Source organism: Elaeis guineensis, chromosome 9 (assembly GCF_000442705.2).
Source record: "Elaeis guineensis isolate ETL-2024a chromosome 9, EG11, whole genome shotgun sequence".
Lineage (NCBI taxonomy): Eukaryota > Viridiplantae > Streptophyta > Magnoliopsida > Arecales > Arecaceae > Elaeis > Elaeis guineensis.
In genome coordinates this window covers 66,485,971-66,510,673 of record NC_026001.2, presented here as the reverse complement: position 1 = coordinate 66,510,673, position 24,703 = coordinate 66,485,971, and positions in this window count along the sequence as shown.

The following is a 24,703-nucleotide window of genomic DNA, read 5'->3' as shown; positions in this document are numbered from 1 at the left end:
GCCCCAGAAACCTAATCAGTAGGTTTTGGCCTCCACTGTAAGGATCCGGTTAGGTCCAACCATTAACATGATCATACTTGGTGTATCTAACCAACGAATGATTAAGCCCAACTTTGGTTGGCTCACCTAACCACCATTAGAGAGATACTTCCAAGTCGTCATATAATGAGTGATAATTCTATTAGTCAACAAGCACCAGGCCTTTGGGTCTGCAATGATTATTGAGTTAATGGACTCATTATCAAACACCTTAATGGGAGGCTATGACTCAGTTATCTCCATAACTTTATCATTTTAAGGACCTCATAATTTTAGAAGATTTAAATAATTTAGAGGATAAGGTCAGATGAACCAGCTTATCATGACCCTCCCACTGGCTTCACCAAGTCAGCTTAGGGGGGACCATAAAAAGGGCTGGTCTAGGAGCACCTAAATCAGTCACACTGATTTACCTAGCTGACATGGGTCAACTCGAATAGTCAAGTGATCCGATCAAAATATAATTTCACCAAGAGGCCAGGTAAGTTTGATCAGTGGGAGGGTCTGCCAAAGCTTGCCTTAGACACCATCAGAAATGGCCAGGTAAGCGGGCTCCCAATTAAAAATCACCGGTCTGGTTTACCTTAGACACCAACTGGTTTAATTAGTTTCGATTAGATCAACCTAACAGTTCGTGCTAGACCGCTTAGCCAAGAATCAAGTCTATTTGGTTCTCGTTAAAGACATGGACTTGACCAACTACAACTATTGTAATTGATCTAGAGAATCTTTGACCTAATCTAAGACAACAATTGATTAGATTTAGTCAATTCTCTAATTAAGTCCATCTTTAATCTAACCATAGGTCTAACCTAATTAATGGACCTAATTCTCACTAACCCATTAACCCAATATGTTATGATTTGTTTCTTAGGTTCTTCAATTCACAATCCTAGAACCTAATCAAACAACTTCTTAATTCTTAATTAAGTTTTGGGCTGAGGGTTGGGTGCGGCTTTTCAAAAAATAATTTTTATATTTGTAAAATAATTTTACAATATGATTCTACCAATCATATTGCATGTTTGATTCATAATCAAGATACAAGTGAAATAAACATAAAACTACTTTAGATCTAATCTAAACAGGTTCATGTAATTGTAACAATTTCAACTTTAAATAATTTCTTTGCACAAAAATTATTAACAAAGAGATTTTATTTCAGATTTAAATATCTTTTAAATCTAATAAATCATAAATTTAATCTAGATCATATCTAACAAATTTATGATTAAAGATAGATCTACACAAACTAGGACAACCTTTGCACTGTAAGGGGTAAACCTTACAGCAGGACAACCTTGCAGTTTGTGATTGATCTAAAATTTTTATTTCAGATTTAATAATCAGATTATAAATTAGATCTAATCTAAGAAATAATCTAAGCATGTATAAATAATCATGTAACAAAGAACCTATGCTCTGATACCAATTGTAGGAATCAGATCTAGGGTTTCAGGGTTAGATCTTGAAACTTTTTCAAGATCATACAGCGGAAGACTAAAATAAATCAAAATTTATTTTTTAAAATCAAAAAATCTCTAGATCTATGATCTTATTACATGATTATTATATAGCATTAAATCAAAAATTAAAATATATAAATATAGCATGAACTACATGTTGATCATATCAACATATTTCTATACTACATCTAATATATGTATTAAACAATAGATCAGATCTATTACCTTGCAAGTTAGACGTTCTAACCTTGTTGATCTGGGCTTGAGAATGATGTTGCAAGCCGCACATGTATCCGACCTCTAGGAGTCATCCACACGAGCCCACGAATCTCGATCAGAAGTCCTGCTTCAGGAAATCAGCACAGTATGCTAGTACTGCGCTGATCCTTCTTTGATGGTTGATCAGGTGCCTCTTTCTTCTTGATTTGGACTCTTCCAAAGATGGAAAGTAGGAGGAGTTTCAGATTTGAGATGCTCTCAGGAAACTCAAGATGGAGGGAGGAAAGATATGAAAACAAAAATCCTAGAAGAAAACCCTCTTCTGCTTCACGTTTTTCTCTCTAAACATCCAAACTTGCATCTTTTATATCTCTACGACCCAAAGGTATTTCTCTCTGATTTTTGGATGGCACAAAGATCTCTCAAATCTCTGATCTTTCTAAAATTTTATGAAGAAACTCATCTTATATAGAGAGATATGATAGAGTCCTTGTCTAGGTCAAACACCTAGTCAAGGCTTATCCAAACATGGCAAGTTAAGGGATGCCCAACTCTTGAGCACCTCCTTCATATTTTTGTGCATGGATCACCAAAAAAGGGTGCACAATGTATACCCTAAAAGCTATGAAAATTCTAAAAAAAATTTGGATAAATTCGGTACAAAATTGAAAGAGTTTTGGATTTTTAAAACTCTATCTCATAGAATTCGAAATCCAAACTTATTCCTTTTAGATTTGATCAAAACCACCTTCCATGTAAGAAGAAGAGAGGAGACCTTTTGTGAACGTGGGAGAGATCTGGGAGAGGGCTTTTATCGCACAAAATAAGTGGAGATTGGCGTTGAATAAGAGAGAGGCATGGAGAAGGATTATGTGGCGCAAGGTGGAATCCTAGTTTTACTAGGATTCTATCTTATGACTTGTTTTAATTTAGTTTCCCAAACCAAATCAAATCAAAATTAGATCAACCTAATTAAAATAGGTCTTAACTCAATTAAGAACCTAATTTAATCAGATTAAATTAGATTTAAATCTGATTTAATTTTTTAATCAAATTAAAAATTAGATTGACCCAAGTCCTAGTTGAACTAGGACTAGTTTTTCCTTGCACTTGGCTTATCCAATAAACCAATTGGACTTGATCCAATCAAGTCCAAATCAAATCTAATTAAATCATATTTAATTAAACTTAATCTCAGCCCATTGACTTAATCAAATTAAGCCAATCAGCAATCAAATTGCTAATAGATCCTCCTGCAACACTTGCACTGGGTTAAATGTCAATCGTATTGATCATTTAACCCTAGAACGATTCTTAATCGTTGATCAACCATCCGATCGGATCATGAACTCTAATATGTGTGACCTCATAGGTCCGAACCTAAGCCGGTAGTATAGGAATAAATTTTTATACCAATCAAAGTGACCATCTAGCAATGGTACCCGACGATCGGATAGGTCGAATGTGTAGAACAACATCTTTAGAACCCATGCGGATATAGTTTTCATATAATTCATCCCTTGACCAAAATGATCATAGGACACCCCAGAGATCAACTGTCAACTCTGATCAGGTTGTCCACATTGTATTTCAAAATATTAAATCCATCTGATGGATTACTTTGGCCAAGGTTTTGCTAAATTAAAATACAGCGACTCATTCTTCTCCAACTCTTGGAGTGGTCAATCCCATCTCGATCACACTCTGACTTCGCAAGTACTTGACTGTGCCCAGAAGCCTTCCGTCCCTGAATTAAAAATTCAGTTAGTCCAGTACCAAAGCACAGTGAGTTGCTTGCAAGTCACTGAGGCGATCTCAAGTCTAAGGGACACTTATACCTATATCCCATCAGAGACATTCTCGACAGCAGAATGCTCTGGAGTTGGTCACGTTCAATGATGATGTACCCTTACATCTCACCTGTATGCCATACCAGTGTCTCCACACTCTTTGGTTAAGAGGACAACCAACCCATATGGCCTACAGCGACCTATGCTCGATAGAAGCTGTCATCCTTATTAACAGTCTATCATTTGGTCGTAAACGGTTTTAAGGACTAATCGATAAATCCTCTCTTTATCGAATCTAAATAGTCCTAAGGACTTAATCATAACAACGGAGTTCATTAGAAGATGAAAGCTTATGATGAAAATGCCAAATATATTTTATTTATTAACAAATCAATTACAATACTTGATTGCTCAACCGTCAACAGCTTGACGATTGGCTTTTTGGGACACATTTCCCAACACGGTTTGGGTCCCTTGGGATTGCGGTGTGCTCTTCTTCGGCTGCCGGCCATTCCCGTGCTGGCCGATCGTCAGTCGGCCAACCATATGAGGGGACCATTCGGTCCCCTGTTTCATTTTTTTTCACCCAGGGGAGGCCACAGGAAGAAGTAGAAGAAAAAAGAAAAAAAGAAAAAGAAAAGGAAAAAGGAAAAAGAAAAGAAAAAGGAAAAAGGAAAAAGAAAAGAAAAAGAAAAAAGGAAAAGGAAAAAGAAAAAAGAAAAGAAAAAGGAAAAAAAAATAAATAAATGATAAAATAAAAATAAGAGAAAGTTTCTCTCTCTTCTTTCTCTTCCTTCAGTCTGAACCCTTACTTTCTCTCTCTAAATTGAACTTTTTCTCTACTTTCTCTCTCTATATTTTCTTCTCTCTCTTGATGGATTTCTCTCTCCAAAGTTTTCCTTCTAAGATTAGTGTAGTGAAAGGCTTCATTTTAATGATTTTGATCGAGTTTAGGGAAGAGTCCGATTCCAAATGAGGTTTTGATTTGAGATTTGTTTAGATTTAATTTTGAATTAAAATTAATGTAAGAATATAATTTTGGATAATAGGCACTGAAGAATCTTCTAGAAGTTAGTCGATCTATACATTCAGTGCTCTGTGAAAGGTAAGTAATGAATCATCTTCTCGAGATATTTCATATTTATTCTGAAAATAAATAATTATTCTTTAAAATTATGCATGATTTATGAAATTATGTTTTAAAAGAAAAATACTTTTGAAATATTATGATTCATCGATTATGCACATGTTCAGTGAAAAATTATGATATGTTATGATACAAAAGTATTTTGATACAGATCAAATTTATGCTCTCAGCCTAACTATGTTTCAGTAGGCCCCGCCAATGGGGATTATACGTTGATACTCAGTGGACCCTGCCAGTGGGGTTGTGCGCTGGTATTTAGTGGACCCTGCCAGTGGGGGTTGTGTGCTGGTGTTTGTGGACCCTGCCAGTGGGGGTTGTACGCTGGTATTCAGTGGACCCCACCAATAGGGGTAAATGTTGGTCATAATCGAGGCTATTGAGTTACGAGTATTTTGAATCGAGTCAATTTATGATATGTGAATATTTGAAAAGATTGGATTTGATAAAATCAGCATAAAATATATTTATTTGCAGCATTATTCTTGAAAATTTTATAATATCTGAAATATCTAGTTGAGATATTTGTTACTTACTAGACTGTCTAGCTCATTATCTTTTTTTCTATTTTTCAGATTCAGAAAATTAATTGCGAGCACGAAAAGAAATATTGGGACAGAGCATTTAGAGGCGAGATTTAGCATTGTCAACTTCATTGAACTTAGATCTACTCTTTTATTTTTAGTAAAATTTTATTAGATGTAAGATATTTGATTTAATTACTTGAATTAAAGTTGAATAATAATTATTTGAATTTATTCCGCTGTGATGCATTGATATCGTGATGAAATGTCTTGCATGCGTACGAAGAGAGTTCTTCATAAGTATGTGGTGGTTGCCGTGACCTCCTGCTCGCGATCTCAGGTTAGGGGTGTGACAATTAATATGGTATCAGAGCATAAGTGGATAAATTATGACACATAGAATTAGACATAGTATGAGTGTAGGTGGGTAGACATTAGAAATATTGGAACGTTAAAGTATGAGCATCATAATAAACCCATCCTAACAAATAGATAAATGAATCTTATAAGGTTTTACTACTACAAGGTTATCATGCCTCCCCGTAGAATGATAAGAACTACTCAAGGAATTGCAAGAGAGACATCACAACCATGGGATGGTAGCACTCCCCATCTGACCAGTGGCACCCCTCAGGAGGAGGGAGTCGTAGATCCTAATTGGAGTACTATGAGAGCACGTCAGGATCCGAATATGGCTCAGTTAATGCAGATCCTAATCGGGATGGTACAAACGCAATAACAAATACAGCAGCAAATGCTTGAACAACAGCAGATACAACGAGATACACAACAACATCAACATCCACCACCACAACATGGAGAGCAACCAGTATAATGGAACAACATTTTAGAATTTAAAAAGCTTGCTCCTCCAGCTTTCAAGGGACTACTGAACCTTTGGAGGCTGATAATTGGATAATGGAGATGGAGAAGGCCTTCACTGTCCAAGAGTGTCATGATGAAGAAAAGATTCGATATGCAGCTTATTTACTACAAGCAGAAGCATACAACTGGTGTCAGTGACTACAGCGCAAGTATGAACAAGACGGTGAAATACTTACCTGAGAAATATTCTGGATTGCATTCTACGATCAGTATTTTTCTCGGAGTATAAGGCTCCAGAAAGAGCAAGAGTTTATTTATCTGAAGCAAAAAGGTATGAGTGTGACTGAATATGAAGCAAAATTTACAGAGTTGGCAAAATTTGCTCTGAAATTAGTGGATGGTGAGCAAGAATGTGTTCACAAGTTTGAGATGGGACTGAGAACTGAGATTCGAAAATAAGTGATTCTATATGAATTGACAACTTATGCAGATGTGGTAAACAAAGCACTGATAATTGAAAGAGAAGTCAATAAAGAACGTATAGAAAGGGAAAGAAAGCAAAGAAAGAGAGCAAAATCAAATGATACATAAGGGCAGAATAATAAAAACATCAAAAGTTCAGCTAAGTGAGCAATAGATAATAAGACTCAATAGATTGATGGTGAGCGATACTCCAGATGTGGCAAAAATCATGCTGACAAAGATTGCCTTTGGAATACAGGTGCTTGTTTCAAATGTGGTCAGATGGATCATAAAATTGCTAGCTCCCTGTTAAATATTGAAAATCAAATTGGCCAAAGAACTTATGAAGGACAAAATTAGGATGGTGGATAGATTTTTAAAACCCAAAGAAGAGTTTATGCGCTTACTCAACAGAACGCACAGGCTTCCAATGTAATGGTGACCGGTAAGAAAAATTTTGAGGATGAAATTTATTTTTAGGAGGAAAGAATGTAACATCCGGTCCATTGGGTCTTAAACCCAGCCCATATAAAAAATGAAAAAGACTCCCACAGGGAGTCTTCTTCTCCCGATCGGCTCCTAATCGGAGTCCGAAACCTCATCGGAGAGGAGTCAAACTCCTCTCCTCCGGCTCTATTTAAGAGGGAGACCCTTCTCCCTTCTTCCTACTAAAGAATCCTGGAGTGAAACGACGAAGATCGTCGAAAATCGCTCGCGAAAACCATCATTGTGCCCGCCGCAATTCCTTGCTGGAGCTCGAGGTAAGCATGTGGTTCTCTTCCTCAAATCTCTCCCTTCCTTCCCATGCGGTGTGCACGCTCACCGGTGATCAAAATCATCGGATTTTGTCATGGGAGAGGTTTCAATTTTTTTTAATTTTCGAACGTCGGTGGTCGTCGCCGGCCACCAGTTTGGGTCCCTTGGGATGGCGGTGTGCTCTCCTCCGACTGTCAACCATTCTCGTGCCGGCCGATCGTCGGTCGGCCAACCATATGAGGGGACCATTCGGTCCCCTATTTCATTTTTTTTCACCTAGGGGAGGCCACAGGAAGAAGTAGAAGAAGGAAGAAAAAAAGAAAAAGAAAAGGAAAAAGGAAAAAGAAAAGAAAAAGGAAAAAGGAAGAAGAAAAGAAAAAGAAAAAAGGAGAAGGAAAAAAGGAAAAAGAAAAGAAAAAGGAAAAAAAAGAAAATAAATAAATAATAAAATAAAAATAAGAGAGAGTTTCTCTCTCTTCTCTCTCTTTCTTCAGTCTGAACCCTTACTTTCTCTCTCTAGAATTGAACTTTCTCTTTTCTCTCTCTAGAATTTTCTCTCTCTAGATTGTTTCTCTCTCTTGATGTATTTCTCTCTCCAAAGTTATTCTTCTAAGATTAGCATAGTGAAAGGCTTCATTTTGATGATTTTGATCAAGTTTATGGAAGAGTCCGATTCTAAGTGAGGTTTTGATTTGGGATTTGTTTAGATTTAATTTTGAATTAAAATTAATGTAAGAATATAATTTTGGATAATAGGCACTGAAGAATCTCCTAGAAGTTAGTCGATCTGTTCATTCAGTACTCTATGAAAGATAAGTAATAAATTATCTTCTCGAGATATTTCATATTTATTCTTAAAATAAATAATTATTCTTTGAAATTATGCATGATTTATGAAATTATGTTTTAAAAGAAAAGTACTTTTGAAATATTATGGTTCGTCGATCATGCACATGTTCAGTGAAAAATTATGATATGTTATGATACAATAATATTTTGATACAGATCGAATTTATGCTCTCAGCCTAACTATGTTTCAGTAGGCCCCGCCAATGAGAATTATACGTTGGTACTCAGTGGACCCTACCAATGGGATTGTGCGTTGGTATTTAGTGGACCCTGTCAGTGGGGGTTGTGTGCTGGTGTTTGTGGACCCTGCCAGTGGGGGTTGTGCGCTGGTATTCAGTGGACCCCGTCAATGAGAGTTAAACGTTGGTCGTAGTCGAGGCTGTTGAGTTACGAGTGTTTTGAATCGAATCGAATTTATGATATATGAATATTTGAAAAGATTGGATTTGTATAAAATCAGCATGAAATATATTTATTTGCAGCATTATTCTTGAAAATTTTATAATATCTGAAATATCTAGTTGAGATATTTGTTACTTACTGGGCTGTCTAGCTCATTATTTTCTTTCTATTTTTCAAATTCAGATAATTAATTGTGAGCGCGGGAAGAAATATTGGAACAGAGCTTTTAGAGACGAGATTTAGCATTGTCAACTTTATTGAACTTAGATCTATTATTTTATTTTTAGTAAAATTTTATTAGATGTAAGATATTTGATTTAATTACTTGAATTAAAGTTGAATAATAATTATTTGAATTTATTCGGCTGTGACGCATTGATATCGTGATGAGATGCCTTGCATGCTTTGTAGAGAAATTTGGGTGCAGGGGTAAAATGATAATTTTAAATTTTTTTTAAAATTATAATTTTATAGTAAAAATTATTAATTAATCTAATTAACTAATATGTATTAATCCTACACAAAGATCTAAATATGATATATATATCATGCATTTAAATTTAAAATTTAAACTTCTACAGTAAATATTTTACTGTTATGTGTCCAGAACAAATTACCTTCATGCGGGTAGTCGATCACCGCAATTTGATCATCATTGGGAGGGTCTGATCATCGTAATGCAGCCACACAGTATGTCTGGGCTCTGCGGATCATCCACACGAAGCTCCCGGTCTGATCGGCTCCTCACGAATGCTAGTTCGTCGCAGAATCTTTTCGACAGCCGATGCTGATCGAACTCCTTCGATCGATGTCTGCCGACTCCTCGGATGCTCTGAATCATCAGAAAGGTGCTTGAGAGGTTGATGAAGCTCTCCCTGAAGTTTGGTGGGCTCACAACACTCGTAGCTCACCTTCTCACTTCCCGAACCCCAGGCAGAAACCCTAGGGTACTCACTGAAAACCCTGCCCCCACTTTTGTTTCTTTTCTTTTTTTTCTCTCAGAAGTTTTTGAACTTCCAACTCACGCACAAGGCTTTCTCATGTCCACTATTCTCTCTCAGAAAAATTCTACGCACGCCCCACCTTCTCTTCTCTTTTAAAATAGTGCAAGACGTGTCTTATCCGCGTAAGAGGATAAAGATAGGTGGTTGCTCACTTGAATACAAATTGAATTTGAATTCAAATGCAAACCAACCTATCCTTATCCACTCTGGGTGAGAGAAGAGAGGAGGCATGGGTTCTTTTTGCGTGAAGAATTTACACGAGAAACTCTTTCTCGTGTAGATTAAATGGCGCACAAGATAAGGTGGGTGGCGCATGGATTAGTTGCTCATTCAAATTCAAGCATCCTTTGAATTTGAATAGCCAACAAATCAATCTTTATCTAGATAAATGGCGCATAAGGGAGGACGTGGGAAGGCTTCTGCATGGGAGAAAATTTATGAGAAGTTGTTTCTCGTGAATTCAAATGGGTGCAGATAAGTAAGGTGGTGCAGGGAGATGAGGTCAAAGTGGTTTCAACCTAATTGAGCCAACCTAATCAAAATAGGTTAGGCACAATTAGACTAAGTTAAATCTAACTTAATTAAGCTTAATTAGGCTCAATAAAATCCTAATCAAATCAAAAATTGACTAAGCCCAACCCCTGATCAGATCAGAGAACAAACCACCTTGGCGATTAGGTCAACACTTAACCTAATCGGGTCAAACCCAACTGAATCCAATTCAATTGGACTTGATCCAAAAATAATTACTCAATCAAATTGAGTTAATTAGCAATCAAATCACTAATTAAATCTCTCATAAATACTGAGTCCAAATTCGATGGACAATCGGGCATCAGAGTCCATCGATATGAAACTTTGATCGAAGAGTCCCAAACCAGTGGGACTCTTGACCCCGGTACCCAAAATGTGTGGAACTCATGATTAGAGAATTTTGATTCTCGATCACAGAGTTTCAACATGTAGGACTCAAAGTTCACGAGCATTAAGACTCTTCACCAGCCATCAGATCAGATAGGAACCTCTAATGTGTGTGACCCCGCAAGTTCGAACCTAAGCCGATAGCACAGGAACTAATTCCTGTACTAATCGAAGTGACCATTTAGCAATGGTACCCAACGTCTGGATAGATCGAATAGTCACAATCACAACACTCAGAACCTACGTGAATATGGTTATTGTATAATTCATCCTTTTGACTCCTGTGTTTAGGACGACTCAGGGTTAAACTGTCAACCCTGATTAGATCATCCAAATCGTGCTCAACTCAAACAGTCCTGTGACTCCTCACTAGAACTATATTGGTCAAGGTTTTGCTAAATTGAAATACGACTGTACACAGCTCCTGAACTAGAGTGGTCAATCTCATCTTGACACACGCACCGACAAGTCAAGTACTTGACTACACCCAGCAGTCTTCCGTCACTGAATTAGAAATTCAGGTAGTCCAGTGCCTAAGTGCAGTGAGTTTCTTGCAAGTCACCATGGCGGTCTCAGGTTGGAGGGACAGTTATACCCATATCCCATCGAAGCAAATTTTGACAGCAGAAAAAGCTCCGAAGTCGGTCACGTTCAGTGCAGATATACCCTTACATCTCACTTGTATGCCATACCAGTGTCTCCACACTCTTTGGTTAAGAGGACAACCAACCCATATGGCACACAACGACCTATGCTTGATAAATATTGTTGTCCTTGGTAACAACGTATCATTTGGTCGTGAACAGGTTTAAGAACTAAATGATAAATCCTCCTTTGTCGAGTCTAAATACTCCTAAGGACTTCACCACAACACAGAAGTTCATTAGAAGATGAAACAATTTATGATGAAAAATATCAAAATAACTTTTATTTATTTATAATTCATATACTAATACAGAAAAGAGCACAACCGTCAACAGGCTGACGATTAGCTTTAGGATACTATTCCCAACAATCTCCCACTTGACCTAAAGCCAATCGGTGCAGTATCTAATACCCATCTTTGACTTGAAGTCGTCAAACTCCTTCACCGCAATGGCTTTAGTGAATGGATCGGCTAGGTTCTCCTTCCCGTCGATCTTTCGAGGGTCGATGTCACCTCTGTCCATGATTTTTTGGATGAGATAGTAGCGCACAGAATATGCTTCGTCCGCTGGTGTGCCTTTGGTTCCTTCGCTTGAGCAATGGCTCCAGAGCTGTCACAGTAGAGCAGAACTGGACCAACAAGGGAGGGTGCTACTCCGAGCTCGGTAATGAATTTTCTCAGCCACACCGCTTCTTTGGCAGTATCTGATGCAGTGACATACTCTGCCTCGCAAACTGAATCAGCCACTGTGTGCTGCTTGGAACTCTTCCAGCAGACAGCCCCACCATTAAGGGTAAAAACAAATCTCGACACACTCTTGCTGTCATCATGATCAGACTGGAAATAGAGTCTGTAAACCTATAAGTCTCAAGTTCGATTCACCATAAACAAGCCACTGATTCTTAGTATTTCTTAAATACTTCAGGATGGTTTTAACAACCTTCCAGTGATTCTCCCCTGGATCAGATTGGTATCTACTCACTACCCCTAGTGAGTATGCCACATCTGGTCGTGTACATGTCATGGCGTACATGATAGATCCCACTGTCGAAGCATATGAATTCTATCCATATGCTCTCTCTCTTGAGGTGTTGTCGGACAATCCCTCTTCGAGAGAGAAATTCTATGGCCTATCGGTAGATAGCCTTTCTTGAAATTCTCCATGCTAAACCTCTTCAGCATAGTATCAATGTACGTGGATTGGGATAAGCCAAGCAACCTTTTAGATCTATCCTATAGATCCTCATCCCTAGGATGTAGGAAGCTTCTCCCAGATCCTTCATGGAGAACTGTGATGACAGCTAAATCTTTATTCCTTGTAATGTAGGGACATCATTTTCGATTAAGAGAATATCATCCATATACAATATAAGAAATATCACTACTGGATCATTAGCCCAATTATAAATGCAGGGCTTTTCTCCGTTCTTAACGAAGCCATACGTCTTGATCGTCCTATCAAAACGTATGTTTCAACTCCGGGATGCCTGCTTAAGTCCATAAATGGACCTCTGTAGCCGCACACCTTAGACTCATCTGTGGATGTGAATCCTTCAGGTTGTATCATATACACCTCTTCGTCCAACTCTTCATTTAGGAAAACTGTCTTCACATCCATCTGCCAGATTTCATAGTCCAGATGGACAGCTATCGCAAGCATAATCCGAATGGATTTGAGCATTGCCACAGAAGAAAATGTCTCGTCATAGTCGATACCATAACGTTGACGATATCCCTTGGCAACCAGACGGGCTTTATAGGTCTCCACCTTTTCGTCTGCACTCCTCTTCCTCTTGAAGACCCACTTACACCCTATGGATTTTACTTCTTCGGATGGGTCAACCAAGGTCCACACATCATTGACCTTTGTGGACTTCATTTCGGATTTCATGGCCTCTAGCCATTTCTCAGAGTCAGGTCTCTGCATTGCATCCATGTAGGTGATCGGATCCTCATCATTTTCATCAAGTTCGACAGGATCGTCGTCCCGAACTAAGAAACCATAGTATCTGTCCGGTTGACGTGGAACTCTACCAGACCGCCTTAAGGGTGCATGAACAATGGGCTCCAGATCTAATCTAACCAAATCTGGTTCAGGTTCAACAATTTGTGTCAGTTTTTTCACCTATCGAACTTCTTCAAGTTCGACCTTAGAGGCAACAGTCCCGTCACCAAGGAACTCCTTTTCCAAAAAGATTACCTTAAGGCTGACAAACACCTTTTGCTCATCAGCTAGGTAGAAATAATACCCTTTGATCTCTTTTGGATATCCTATGAAATAACACTTGTCAGACCTAGGTCCAAGCTTGTCCGTAATTAAACGTTTAGCATAAGTCGGACACCCCCAAACCCTAAGGTGTGAGAGTACTGACTTACGTCCTATCCACATCTCATATGGCATTTTGGTTACAGACTTACTCGGAATCCTATTTAGAAGGTAACAAGTCGATTCGAGTGCATATCTCCAGAGGAAGATCGGCAGACTAGCAAACCCCATCATGGATCAAACCATGTCCAACAAGATTCGATTCCTCCTTTCAACACATCATTATGCTGTGGTGTTCCAAGAGGAGTCCACTGAGAGAGAATCCCATTCTCCCCAAGATATGTCAGAAACTCATTGGAAAGGTATTCACCTCCTCGATCAGATCGAAGAGTTTTAATACACTTTCCATTTATTTTTCTACTTTATTTTGAAATAGTTTGAACATTTCAAATGACTCCGACTTATGCTTCATTAAGTAGACATACCATACCTCGATAGATCATCTGTGAAGGTTATGAAGTAGAAATATCCATCTCTTGTACTTGAGCTCATGGGTCCACATACATCAGAATGTATCAGACTCAAGAGTTCACTGGCTCGCTCATCTTTTTCAGTAAAAGGTGACTTGGTCATCTTCCCAAGGAGACAGGACTCACAGTTTGGAAGTGATTCACAATCACCAACTTCAAGAATTCCTTCTTAAGCTAACATGTTTATCTTGTTCTTATTGATATGACCTAGCCTACAGTGCCAAAGGTAGACTTCTGATACATTATCCATTCTAGGGCATTTACCGAAGGTTTGAACCACATTAACAGGCTGTGATAGTAAGTAAATTTCATTATTTAGTTATCCAACAAATATTGTAACACCATTCAAAATGATATTACAAATATTTTTTTTTATTAAAAATCATAACTGTACATGGCTAAAAGGCCTACAGAAATAATATTTAATAAAAAGTTTGGACAATAGTGACATTCACTCAGAATTACATTATGAGAGTTGATTACAAGGTTCATGATTCCTAAAGCTAGAACTGAAACTTTGCTTACATCTCCAACGTTCAAGAACCTCTCACCTTCATCAAATCTCCTAATGACCTGCAGACTCTGCATCAAATTACAGATATGATAAGGGCTTCCGGTATCCAATACCCAGGCAGTAGTATCACAAATAAAAAAGTTGCAAGGTGTTATCATATAATTACCTTGCTTCTTTTTCGGCCTGTTCGGATCCAGGGAGGCAATGTATAGAGGACAGTTCCTCTTCCAATGCCCCTACTTCTTGCAAAAGAAGTACTCCGCCTGGCTCTGATCGGGCTTGCACTTCTTAGTCTGGCCCTGTGCAGACGTCCCTACATGCGGCTGCACCTTCTTATTCTTCTTCTTCTTGTTCTTCTTCTCTTTCTCAAAGGGTCGACGAGCAGAAGAAGACCCTCCCACAACATTCACCGACTCCTTATGGAGCTGGTGGTCCTTCTTAAAGTTCTGCAGCAACCCCAACAAGCCGTGATAGTTCACTACAGGCTTTGTCATCCGAAAATGAGTAAGAAAGGGGAGGAAGGACTTGGGCAAAGAATTAAGGATCGCATCCTTAGCAAGCTGCTCGTGCAAGGGAAAGTCCAGTTTACTTAGGAGCTCAATCATTTCGATCATGTACAGTACATGATCAATGACTGAGGCCCCATCCCTCATTCGAGCATTGAAAATGGCACAACTAGTTTTGTGCCTTCCAAAGTCGTCAGGCGTGCCAAAGGAGTCGTTCAACATTTGAAACATCTCCTGTGGCTGGGCATTCTCTAATCTATGGCTGAACTCATCATTCATTGCCGCCAGCATTATGCACCGAATGGTGGTGTGATCGTTGAGCCACTTCTGGTAAGTATCTCGGACCGCCCCTCTAGCGTTTGGGGCTGGCTCCTCAGGTACCGGATTCGTTACTACATAAAGGATCCGTTCATGCTCAAGGATGATTTTTAATTTTCGATACCAGCTATCGAAATTAGGTCCCATAAGCTTGTCATTATCTAATAATGATCGGAGCGATAGAGTAGTGGCCATAGCTGCATAAAGGAAAACTAGACCTTTATTAGTACATAAATTATTAATACTTAAGATTTGGACTTTAGTCTAAAGTTTCTCCTAGTATTTTTGTGAACTGGTAGCCTCAACCTCCAATTCAAGGAATTACTTTAATTCCTTAGTGGGTACTAGAATCCACACAAATCACACACGAGCCCAACTTTAGTTGGTCAACCCATGTGCATCTATGGGTAGGTCATAACCAGTTATTTCTCTAAACAACTTCTAGTAATTGATTTTGCCCCAGAACCTAATCAGTAGGCTTTGGCCTCTACTGAAAAGATCTGATTAGGTCCAACCATTAAAATGATTTGATTTGATGAATCTGACCAATAAATGATCAGGCCCGACTTTGGTCGGCCAACCTGACCACCATCAGAAAGACTCAACCAAATGATCATATTATGAATGATAATTCCATTAGTCAATAAGCACCAGACCTTTGGGGCTCCAGTGATTATTAAACTAATGGACTTATTATCACTCACTTAATGGGAGGCTATGACTTAGTTATCACTATAACTTAATCATTTTAGGGATCTAATAATTTTTTGAGAAGTTTTATTAAAGGATAGAAGAGAAGAAATTAATCAGTCAATTTCAATCCTCCCACTGACTTCACCAAGTCAGATTAAAAAAGATTTAATTAAAGTCGGTATTAGGAGCACCTAAATCAGTCACACTGATTTACCTAATGATATGGGTGAGTCCTAATCACCAAGTGATCTAATCAAAACCTAACTCATCAGGTTGGCCAGGTAAGTGAGATCAATGGTAAGGATATGCCATTAACTCATCAGAGATCGAATCAATGCGAGTAGCTCCCACTAAAAAATCACTGGTCAAACTGTCGAACTTATCTTAGACACCAACCAGTTCATTAGTTTTAATTTGATCAACTTAGTAAATAGGTTCCACCGTGTAGCCATGAATTAAGTTCATCTTGGTCTAGTTAAAGACATGGACCCATTCAATTACAACTATTGGAGTTGAATCTAGAGTGTCCTTGACCTAATCTAATTCAACTTTTGATTAGATTTGACCAATTACTCTAATTTAGTCCATTTCTTTAAGCTAACCTTAGGTCTAACCCAATTATAGACCTAATCCATCTAACCCATTGACCCATAAGTTTATGCAGTTGTCTTAGATCTTAATTCATAATTCTAGACCAACTAGACAACACTTAATTCTTTTAATTAAGTATTAGGACTGATGGATCAGAATTTGATATTTCAAAAATAATTTTTAAATTTGAAAGATTTTATTTTCTGTTCACCAAATGTGTTGACCCATTTCACAAATGGATCAGCACATTTCATAAACAGCAATCCTATTGCTAATTACATAACAGAAAATAACTCAATCAAAATAAATCATGAATATTCCTTTAGATCTAATCTAACACATTCATAATAAATTTTATAATTGAACCTTTATAATTAAGTCCTTTCACTGCTTCATCTGCATAGGATATAATCGCATCGGTACCCCTACCACCATAGGAGAACCCCATCGAATGGGAGGAGAGGGCCTTTAAACCCTACTTTTCTCCTATGACTGGATGACCATAGCAACCAACCCAATTAGACTACTTGCTACTTGGATCAAGTATATCTAAATATACCAATTTCAAAATTTAAATTTCAAATTCTAAATTTCAAATTTTAAATTTTAAATTTTGAATTTCAAATTTTAAATAAATTTCAAATTTTTGAATTTCAAATTTTGAATTTTAAATTTTGAATTTCAAATTTAAAATTTCAAACAAATTTTGAATTTTGAATTTCAAATTTTTAAATTTTGAATTTTAAATTTTAAATTTTAAAATTCAAATTTTAAATTTTAAATTTCAAATTCAAATTTTTAGATTACTACTTAATCTACGCATGCAAATGTATATCATATTTTAGAACCTGCTTTGATACCATTTGTGGAGGAATTTGGGTGCAGGGGTAAAACGATAATTTTAAAACTTTTTTAAAATTATAATTTTATAGTAAAAATTATTAATTAATCTAATTAACTAACATGTATTAATCCTACACAAGGATCTAAATATGATATATATATAGAATATTTTTAAATTTAAAATTTAAACTTCTACAGTAAATATTTTATTATTATGTGTTTAGAACACATTACCTTCGTGTGGATAGTCGATCACCGCAATCTGATCATCGTCCAAAGAGTTTGATCATCGTAATGCAGTCACACAGTATGTCTGACCTCTGTAGATCATCCACACGAAGCTTTCGATCTGATTGGCTCCTCACGAATGCTAGTTCATTGCAGAACCCTTTCGACGGCTGATGCTGATTGAACTCCTTCGATCGATGTCTGCGACTCCTTGGATGCTCTGAATCATCAACAAAGGTGCTTGAGAGGTTGATGAAGCTCTTCCTGAAGTTTGGTGGGCTCACGACACTCGTAGCTCACCTTCTCACTTCCTGAACCCCAAGCAGAAATCCTAGGGTACTCACTAAAAATCTTGCGTCCACTTTTATTTTTTTTCTTTTTTTTTTCTCGAAAGTTTTTGAACTTCTAACTTATGCACAAGGCTTCCTCACGCTCACTATTCTCTCTCAAAAAAATTCTACGCACGCCCCACCTTCTCTTCACTTTTAAAACAGTGCAAGACATGTCTTATCCACGTGAGAGGATAAAGATAGGTGGTTGCTCACTTGAATTCAAATTGAATTTGAATTCAAATACAAACCAACCCATCCTTATCCACTCTGGGCGAGAGAAGAGAGGAGGCATGGGTTCTTTGTGCATGGAGAATTTACATAAGAAACTCTTTCTCGTGTAGATTAAATGGCGCACAAGATAAGGTGGGTGGCGCATGGATTAGTTGCCCATTCAAATTCAAACATTCTTTGAATTTGAATGGCCAACAAACCAATCTTTATCCAGATAAATGGCGCACAAGGGAGGGCGTGGGAAGGCTTTTGCGTGGGAAAAAATTCATGAGAAGTTGTTTCTCATGAATTCAAATGGGTGCAGATAAGTGTGGTGGCGCAGGGAGATGAGGTCAAAGTGGTTTCAACCTAATTGAGCCAACCTAATCAAAATATGTTAGGCACAATTAGACTAAGTTAAATCTAACTTAATTAAGGTTAATTAGGCTCAATAAAATTCTAATCAAATTAAAAATTGACTAAGCCCAACTCCTGATCAGATCAGAGAACAAACCACCTTGGCAATTAGGTCAACACTTAACCTAATCGGGTCAAACCCAACTGAATCTAATTCAATTGGACTTGATCCAAAAATAATTACTCAATCAAATTGAGTTAATTAGCGATCAAATCACTAATTAAACCTCTCATAAATACTGAGTCCAAATAAGATAGGCAATCGGGCATCAGAATCCATCGATATGAAAGCTTGATCGAAGAGTCCCAAATCAGTGAGACTCTTGACCTCGGTACCCAAAATGTGTGAAACTCATGATTAGAGAATCTTGATTCTCGATCACAGAGTTTCAGACACGTAGGACTCAAAGTTCACTAGCATTATGACTCTTCACCAGCCATCAAATCAGATAGGAACCTCTAATGTGTGTAACCCCGCAGGTTCGAACCTAAACCGGTAGCACAGGAACCAATTTCTGTACTAATCAAAGTGACCATCTAGCAATGGTACCCGATATTCAGATAGGTCGAATAGTCGCAATCGCAATACTCAGAACCTACGTGAATATGGTTATTGTATAATTCATCCTTTTGACCCCTGTGTTTAGGATGACTCAGGGTTAAACTGTCAACCCTGATTAAATCATCCGAATCGTGCTCAACTCAAACAGTTCTGTGACTCCTCACTAGGACTACCCTGGTCAAGGTTTTGCTAAATTAAAATATGACTGTACACAGCTCCTGAACTGGAGTGGTCAATCCTATCTTGACACACGCACCGACAAGTTAAGTACTTGACTACACCTTGCAACCTTCCGTCACTGAATTAGAAATTCAGGTAGTCCAGTGCTTAAGTGCAGTGAGTTGTTTGCAAGTCATCATGGCGGTCTCAGGTCAGAGGAATAGTTATACCCATATCCCATCGGAGTAAATCTTGACAGCAGAAAAAGCTCCGGAGTCGATCACGTTCAGTGCAGATGTACCCTTACATCTCACCTATATGCTATACCAGTGTCTCCACACTCCTTGGTTAAGAGGATAACCAACCCATATGGCACACAACGACTTATGCTTGATAAACGATGTTGTCCTTGGTAACAACGTATCATTTGGTTGCAAACAGGTTTAAGGACTAAACGACAAATCCTCCTTTGTCGCGTCTAAATAGTCCTAAGGACTTCACCACAACACAGGAGTTCATTAGAAGATGAAACAATTTGTGATGAAAAATATTAAAATATTTTTATTTATTTATAATTCATATACTAATACAGGAAAGAGCACAACCATCAACAGGCTGACGATTGGCTTTGGGACACTATTCCCAACATGCTTATGAAGAGAGTTCTTCATAAGTATGCGACGGTTGCCGCGACCTCCTGCTCGCGATCTCAGACCGAGGGCGTGATAATTAATATGGTATCAAAGCATAAGTAGATAAATTATGACACATAGAATTAGACATAGTATGAGTGTACGTGGGTAGACATTAAAATATTAGGATGTTAAAGTATGAGCATCATAATAAATCCATCCTAACAAATAGATAAATGAATCTAATAAGATTTTACTACTACAAGGTTATCAAGCCTCCCCGTAGAATGACAAGAACTACTCAAGGAATTGCAAGAGAGACATCACAACTACGGGATGGTAGCACTCCCCATCTGACCAGTGGCACCCCTCAGGAAAAGGGAGTCGTAGATCCTAATGGGAGTGCTTCGAGAGCACGTCAGAAATCGAATATGGCTTAGTTAATGCAGACCCTAATCGGGATGGTACAAATGCAACAACAAATACAGCAGCAAATGCTTGAACAACAGCAGATACAACGAGATTCACAACAACATCAGCATCCACCACCACAACATGGAGAGCAACCAGTATAATGGAACAATATTTTAGAATTTAAAAAGCTTGCTCCTCCAGCTTTCAAGGGGACTACTGAACTTTTGAAGGATGATAACTAGATAATGGAGATGGAGAAGGCCTTCACTGTCCAAGAGTGTCGTGATGAAGAAAAGATTCGATATGCAGCTTATTTACTACAAGGAGAAGCATACAACTGGTGTCAGCGACTACAGCGCAAGTATGAACAACAAGGCAAAATACTTACCTGAAAAAGATTTTGGATTGCATTCTACGATCAGTATTTTTCTCGGAGTATAAGTCTCCAGAAAGAGCAAGAGTTTATTTATCTGAAGCAAAAGGATATGAGTGTGACTGAATATGAAGCAAAATTTACAAAGTTGGCAAAATTTGCTTCGAAATTAGTGGATGGTGAGCAAGAATGTGTTTACAAGTTTGAGATGGGACTGAGAACTGATATTCGAAAACAAGTGATTCCATATGAATTGACAACTTATGCAGATGTGGTAAACAAAGCACTGATAATTGAAATAGTCAATGAAGAATGCATGGAAAGGAAAAGAAAGCAAAGAAAGAGAGCAAAATCAAATGATACACAAGGGCAGAATAATAAAAACATCAAAAGTTCAGCTAAAAAAGTAATAGATAATAAGACTCAATAGATTGATGGTGAGCGGTGCTCCAGATGTGGCAAAAATCATGCAGACAAGGATTGCCTTTGAAATACAAGTGGTTGTTTCAAATATGATCAGATGGATCATAAAATTGCTAGCCACCCGTTAAATACTGAAAATCAAGTTGGCCAAAGAACTTATGAAGGACAAAATAAGGGTGGTAGACAGATTTTTAAAACTCAGAGAAGAGTTTATGCACTTACTCAACAGAACGCACAGGCTTTCAATGCAATGGTGACAGGTAAGAAAAATTTTGAGGATGAAATTTATTTTTAGGAGGAAAGAATATAACATCCGGTCCATTGGGTCTTAAACCCAACCCATAAAAAAAAATGAAGAAGACTCTCGCAGGAGTCTTCTTCTCCCGACCGGCTCCTAATTGGAGTCCAAAACCTCATCGGAGAGGAGTCAAACTCCTCTCCTCCGGCTCTATTTAAGGGAAAGATCCTTCTCCCTTCTTTCTACTAAAGAATCCTGGAGCGAAACGGCGAAGATCATCAAAAATCACTCATGGAAACCATCACCGTACCCACCACAATTCCTCACCGGAGAGGTCACCAGAGCTCGAGGTAAGTATGTGGTTCTCTTCCTCTCTTCTCTCCCTTCCTTCCCGTGCTAGTGTGCATGCTCGCGGTGACTGGAATCGTTGAATTTTATCATGGGAGAGGTTTCAATTTTTTTTTATTTTCGGATGTCGGTGGTCATCGCCGGCCATCGGTTTGGATCCCTTGGGATGGTGGTGCGCTCTCCTCTAGCTGCCGGCCATTCTTGTGCCGGCCGATCGTCGATCGGCCAACCATATGAGGGGACCATTCGGTCTCCTGTTTCATTTTTTTTCACCTAGGGGAGGCCATGGGAAGAAGTAGAAGAAAGAAGAAAAAAGAAAAAAAAAAGGAAAAAGGAAAAAGAAAAGAAAAAGGAAAAAGGAAAAAGAAAAGAAAAAGAAAAAAGGAAAAGGAAAAAAGGAAAAAGAAAAGAAAAAGAAAAAGAAAAGAATAAATAAATAAATAAATAATAAAATAAAAATAAGAGAGAATTTCTCTCTCTTCTCTCTCTTTCTTCAGTCTGAATCCTTACTTTCTCTCTCTAAAATTGAACTTTCTCTCTCTACTTTCTCTCTCTAAAATTTTTTCTCTCTAGATTGTTTCTCTCTCTTGATGGATTTCTCTCTCCAAAGTTATTCTTCTAAGATTAGCGTAGTGAAAGGCTTCATTTTGATGATTTTGATCGAGTTTAGGGAAGAGTCCGATTTCAAGTGAGATTTTGATTTGAGATTTGTTTAGATTTAATTTTGAATTAAAATTAATGTAAGAATATAATTTTGGATAATAGATACTGAAGAATCTCCTAGAAGTTAGTCGATTTGTTTATTCAGTACTCTGTGAAAGATAAGTAATGAATCATCTTCTCGAGATATTTCATATTTATTCTAAAAATAAATAATTATTTTTTAGAATTATGCATGATTTATGAAATTATATTTTAAAAGAAATGTACTTTTAAAATATTACGGTTCGTCGATAATGCACATGTTTAGTGAAAAATTATGATATGTTATGATACAAAAGTATTTTGATACAGATTGAATTTATGCTTTCAGCCTAACTATGTTTCATTATGCCCCACCAATGGGAATTATACGTTGGTACTTAGTGGACCCTGCCAGTGGGGTTGTGCGCTAGTATTTAGTGGACCCTGTCAGTGGAGTTATGCGCTGGTGTTTGTGGATCCTGTCAGTGAGAGTTATACGCTGGTATTCAGTGGACCCCGCCAATGGGGGTTAAACGTTGGTCATAGTCGAGACTGTTGAGTTACGAGTGTTTTGAATCGAATCGAATTTATGATATGTGAATATTTGAAAAGATTGGATTTGTATAAAATCAGCATGAAATATATTTATTTACAGCATTGTTCTTGAAAATTTTATAATATCTGAAATATCTAGTTAAGATATTTGTTACTTACTGGGCTGTCTAGCTCATTACCTTTCTTTCTATTTTTCAGATTCAGATAATTAATTGCGAGTGCAGAAAGAAATATAGGGACAGAGCTTTTAAAGGAGAGATTTAGCATTGTCAACTTCATTGAACTTAGATCTATTATTTTATTTTTAGTAAATTTTTTTTGGATGTAAGATATTTGATTTAATTACTTGAATTAAAGTTGAATAATAATTATTTGAATTTATTCCACTGTGATGCATTGATATCGTGATGAGATACCTTGCATGCTTATGGAGAGAGTTCTTCATAAGTATGCGACGGTTGTCGCGACCTCTTGCTCGCGATCTCGAGCCGGGGGCGTGATAATTAATATGGTATCAGAGCATAAGTGGATAAATTATGACACATAGAATTAGACATAGTATGAGTATAGGTGGGTAGACATTAGAAATATTGAGACGTTAAAGTATGAGCATCATAATAAATCCATCCTAACAAATAGATAAATGAATCTAATAAGGTTTTACTACTACAAGGTTATTATGCCTCCCCGTAGAATGACAAAAACTACTCAAGGAATTGTAAGAGAGACATCACAACCACGGAATGGTAGCACTCTCCATCTGACTGTAGCACCCCTCAGGAGGAGGGAGTCGTAGATCCTAATGGAAGTACTTCAAGAGCACGTCAGGAACCGGATATGGCTCAGTTAATGTAGACCCTAATCGAGATGGTACAAACACAACAACAAATACAGCAACAAATGCTTGAACAACAGCAGATGCAACGAGATACACAACAACATCAGCATCCACCACCACAACATGGAGAGCAACCAGTACAATGGAACAATATTTCAGAATTTAAAAAGCTTGCTTCTCCAGCTTTCAAGGGGACTACTGAACCTTTGGAGGCTGATAACTGGATAATGGAGATGGAGAAGGCCTTCGCTGTCCAAGAGTGTCGTGATGAAAAAAAGATTCGATATGCAGCTTATTTACTACAAGGAGAACCATACAACTGATGTCAGCGACTACAGCGCAAGTATGAACAAGATGGAAAAATACTTGGGAAAGATTCCGGATTGCATTCTATGATCAGTATTTTCCTCGAAGTATAAGGATCTAGAAAGAGCAAGAGTTTATTTATCTGAAGCAAAAGGATATGAGTGTGACTGAATATGAAGCAAAATTTACAGAGTTAGCAAAATTTGCTCCGAAATTAGTGGATGGTGAGCAAGAACATGTTCACAAGTTTGAGATGGGACTGAGAACTGAGATTCAAAAATAAGTGGTTTCATATGAATTGACAACTTATGCAGCTGTGGTAAACAAAGTACTGATAATTGAAAGAAAAGTCAATGAAGAACGCACGGAAAGAGAAAGAAAGCAAAGAAAGAGAGCAAAATCAAATGATACACAAGGGCAGAATAATAAAAACATCAAAAGTTCAGCTAAGGAAGCAATAGATAATAAGACTCAACAGATTGATGGTGAGCGGTGCTCCAGATGTGGCAAAAATCATGCAGGTGCTTGTTTCAAATGTGATCAGATGGATCATAAAATTGCTAGCTGCCCACTAAATGCTGAAAATCAAGTTGGCCAAAGAACTTATGAAGGACAAAATAAGAGTGGTGGACAGATTTTTAAAACCCAGAGAAGAGTTTATGCGCTTACTCAATAG